The sequence below is a fragment of the Amblyomma maculatum genome, chromosome 9 (genome assembly GCF_055883805.1).
Source record: "Amblyomma maculatum isolate TAMU_Amacu chromosome 9, ASM5588380v1, whole genome shotgun sequence".
In the NCBI taxonomy this organism is placed as follows: Eukaryota; Metazoa; Arthropoda; class Arachnida; order Ixodida; family Ixodidae; genus Amblyomma; species Amblyomma maculatum.
This window is the reverse complement of record NC_139352.1, coordinates 2,647,986-2,652,527: the sequence shown is the minus strand read 5'-3', so window position 1 is coordinate 2,652,527 and position 4,542 is coordinate 2,647,986.

Here is a 4,542-nt window from a genome sequence, read left to right as displayed (position 1 = left end):
GCTGTTCACCTATGGAGATAAGCCGGCCATAACGGCACCGCCTTGACGCCAATACTCAGTAGAGTGTGGATGAAGACCTTACGTACAGAATGAGAAAAGTCGCTCAAAAGAAATTGAGGGGAGGGGTGAGGGCATGTCGTATGCCTCGAGTGCCAATAATCGTGGCTACATTCAAATCACATTCACTCTTTAATATGACGGCCGTAGGAAACTAATACATCAAACTTCATTAGGCAGGTTTATTATTTTCTTATACCGTTAAAGAGCCAATACTCTAGAAAATCCGCCGAAGGCGTTGTGAGCGATAGGCCACGGGCGTTTTTGCGGCAGCTGGTGGCAGGCACTTCCAACTCGGTGAGATAAAAATCAGCCCAGTAGGACTCTTGGTTTTCGAGTGAGACACGCTTCCCGTAGGCCTCTGAAGCCTGCTTCTAGGGCTTGGTTAAAGCGAGGCCTTATATCTATGTCAGATGCTGCTGCACATGATGCCGTACATTACGACTATATAATAACGAGAATGGGGTAGGTAATAGCGGTACAAATTAAAGGCGTCTTGGTAAGAAGGCACACAAGAACTCTAGAGAGAAACCGGAGGTGGGAAGCATTAACGCTGTCTCGTCTTACCCTTAACGGCAGCGCTTAAGTGTCCCCATATTTTCTTTCCATTTCGAGAGGGACCCTAGATCAAGTCGGTGCACTTACAGCTGCCGCTGTCATTACGTAAATCCATTCTAATGCAATAATACCAAGAGAAATGCATTGTACTTAATGGCCCCGGCAAGAAAACGCAATCAGCCCAGGCCGAAAAGAAACTTCCCTGCCTGCACCGCCCAATTTGCCGTTATTGTGGTAACGCGTCGCACACTTCCCTTACGTCTAAGACGGCCCGAAACTGTAAGAAACATTTCGCATATTGCAGGCTTCCCGACTGTTACTGACGCACTGCATTAGCGTTCTCTTTCTTTCGCTGCGGGATCGAAGACCAAGGGAGGGGCCTTCTTCACCGCATACGTGACGTTGGAGTAGTGTCAAATATCATGAGATTTCTTTACCGCTCTTGCATCATTCCCGGCCTTATCTTTAGCAATGCATATATCTAGGCCGCGCGCTGTCTCTTCCTTTCTCGTTGGTGCCTGCGGAAGACGGTAATTTAATCAGAAGGGGACTGGATTGGGCCCGGCCCAAATGGGACGCAGTGTTGTGGACTACCAAAGAGACTTATAAAAATAGAAGCCGTGTTCCTCGGATACAACTGACATCACCAAAGGAAGAACTGTTAAAGATAATGACACCAAGACATAAATATTGTCACAGAAGCCAGTGAAACTGGTTCAGCAGGTTTACTAGGACTAAGTAAAAGCGCCGGCAATGTCAGGCACGGAACCGACTGGCGGGGCGAGCACCGAGAGCGAAGAAGACGAGCGCGTGCCAGTCTCCCGAGCTCGCCACATGGCGGCGCCAGTACGATAACATTGCGGCAATATAATGAAAACAGATGCTTCCTGAATAAAAAGAAGGACGCACGTGGAGAAGAGAATAGGAAGAAGCCTGAATGTCAGCAAAGCTGTCTTAATCAAATGATTTCCAAATTACAGTGTGCGGGGCTTAAGTCGGGGTGGAGTAAGTTTTTGTCCTTGAAACGAAGTAAGGGTTACCAAGAAATAAAATTTTATCTTTTTTGATCCGGCAGAAGGAAGGGAGGAAGGAAAACAAAACTGAAGGGAAGGCAATGAAAAAGAAGAGGAATAGATTAAGAGACAAGGAAAAGGAATTTTGTCAGAGCCAATAGTAGGCCCGTGCATTTTCTTTTCTTTCTTCTTACAGTCGCAACAACATATGTCCACACAGGATGAAGTACCAAACGCGCTCTGCAGGTCATTAACCACCGCCGTTTAGAATTTGTACGACGGCATCGGCGGCTGCCGAGCATTAGTGAAGTGATACGAATAAGCATAAACTTTGCGAACGACGCTGTCTAGTTCCGCGCTGCTTGATGGGTGTGGTGTAGTGAAGGGGTTTCGGGTTTGCCTGATCTTACTGTAGTGTTAAGTTATTTTATATCTGAGCTTAGCGGCATCTTCCGTTGACACCGCATTTCACTGTGAATAGAAGGAGCCCGTACGTTTATTCCAGGCACCATGATCAAATATCTAAGTTACCGCGTTAGCTGAATATGAGTAGTGTGTTATAATCTGGACATAGCTGGGCTGGTAATTATGAAGATTATGAAGTCGTTCTCATCATCAGCTGACTGCGCCTACTGGCAGATGAAGGCCGTTCACAGATATTTTCAATAAACGTAGTCTTATGCCAGCTTCGACAGCCAGTCCCTGCAAACTTCTTAATCTCATTCGGCCACCTGACATTCGCCCGGTCGCTGCTGCGCTTACCTTCTTTTGGAATCCATTCTATTTACCTAATACTGCAAGGCGAGCCCATGCCCAGTTCTTCATGATTTGGAATGGAGCGTATTAACTTGACTTTGTTGGTGGCACACCTCAATGGTGGGGCACCACTCGGCGTCCCTTCGATGTTTTATAAACTTCGCCTTGCCTTACCATTTTATAGCCGCATCGGTCAGTTCAAGTGGTGGAGCGGACAAAAAATAACATTTCTTCAAGTGCGATATTTCTGCGAAAGCTCTAACGTTTCCTTGCGTAGCCACAGGGATTTGCTGCACTGGACGCTATATTAAATTCCAGCATCTAAGCATGCCAAATATTTGGATTTGCCCACCTAAATTTTTAAGTCACCACTGAGTTGGCCAGTTATCACGAGCAGACCAGACGTGAGCGGGTGCTGTCCTTGAAGACGCGCCTTAGTGTAGCCTTTATTTTATCTCGTCTCCATACACTCATTTGCTACCATTATAATAGGCGGCTTCTCTTCTTGCTTCAGCTCTCGTCGTTCAAAAAGAAAATTTAAGGAAATTAGTGTTCTTCAGCATATTTGTTCAATCCCAAATTTCGGGTGTCCAGAGGGCAAATTCTAGGGCTGCGGACAGGTGCTTTCTGTACACATTTTATTTGGACAGCTTCTCGTTACACGCTTATGTGAAAGATCAACCCAAGATATCTAAAAAACCCGGCTTGTAATAAGCCACTCGGACGTACTTTCGAGGCCTAAGGATTACGTGTCTTACTCATCGCCCAAAGTTTATGAAAGGTATGATTTCCACCAAACCCAACCACCTGAAACAAGAAACCCGAGTCTGCCTCGCCTGCCAGTTCCGGACACACACTTTCTGCACGTACTTTCCACGGGACACTTATTCCGCCATGAGCATATTAATGCTTAATTAATTGATTAAACCTATTAATCTTTGCGCATTACTAAGTTTTTATTCACTCATTACAAAGCGGACACTTGGACCATACTGTTAAGAAAAATAACATGTAAATGGTGAGAAGGGGACTATAGAAGAAAGTTTACTTTCCTGATCATTGAGTTTCCTGACTTAGATCCTATAGCCTAATAGTTTAGTAATTCTTGTTTGCTCGAAAAAAAATTTTGAGCCATTCTCGTATTTTGGGGCGTTAAAGAGTGCACGCGGAGTGCCATAAATTCTTGCGTGAAATCAGTAGTCATTTAGAACACGCCGGAAGCAAGCTTCCAATTATGTCGACGTGGATAACTGCTAGTCCCACAAATTGCTCACATTTCTAGCGTTAGATTTCGATCCGGTTGAAACAGAGGGGCGGTGATGCACAAACCGAAACTCGGTCGTATATTTATGCTCGTCGCAGCCTCTGTCACTGTCACCTGTCATAAATTCGATACCCTGCGGACACAGCGTAATCGCGTGTGCTATATATAAACCTCCTCATGCATAACAATGCCAGATTCGTGCAAGGCCTCTCGAGAGACGCTTTGACCACAAGAAGAACTAGAAGCACGAAATAGAATATATATATATATATATATATATATATATATATATATATATATATATATATATATATATATATATATATATATATATATATATATATATATATATATATATATATCATTAAAACGGAAATGATGGGCTCGTTATTGCGGAGTTAAGGGGAGCTGACAGCCTACGAGTCTAAAGCAAGCTTTGGGGATTTTTTATGTTTTTGGTTGTTGGTATTTGCCAAGAATTGCCAAAATACTTTGTTGGGCGAGTTGGTAAACATCCATTGTAATATAAACAGCGCGAACAGGAAGACACAGGACAAGATAAACGGAAGCCACAGGACAAGCGCTGACTCACAACTCAGCCTAAGCCTTTAGGCCCAGATAAAAACAAATCTGACGAAAACGAAGCATTCACGTGAAACAAACCCTGCGCTCACCTGCGACACAAAAAGTCACTCAAAAAAGAGATCTGTGGTTGAAAGAGCAAGAGAAGTCTTGCTGACGCACTTAATGTTCCTAGAAACAAAATATGTTTCAACTAGTTCTCTCGTCAACTTTTTTTTGTGGTGATACAAAATCCTAACCTGGTCAAATAGGGGAGTACACTTCTTCTTCTCCTTCTTCACTGCACCACAGGAATGGCAATGTGAGACCACA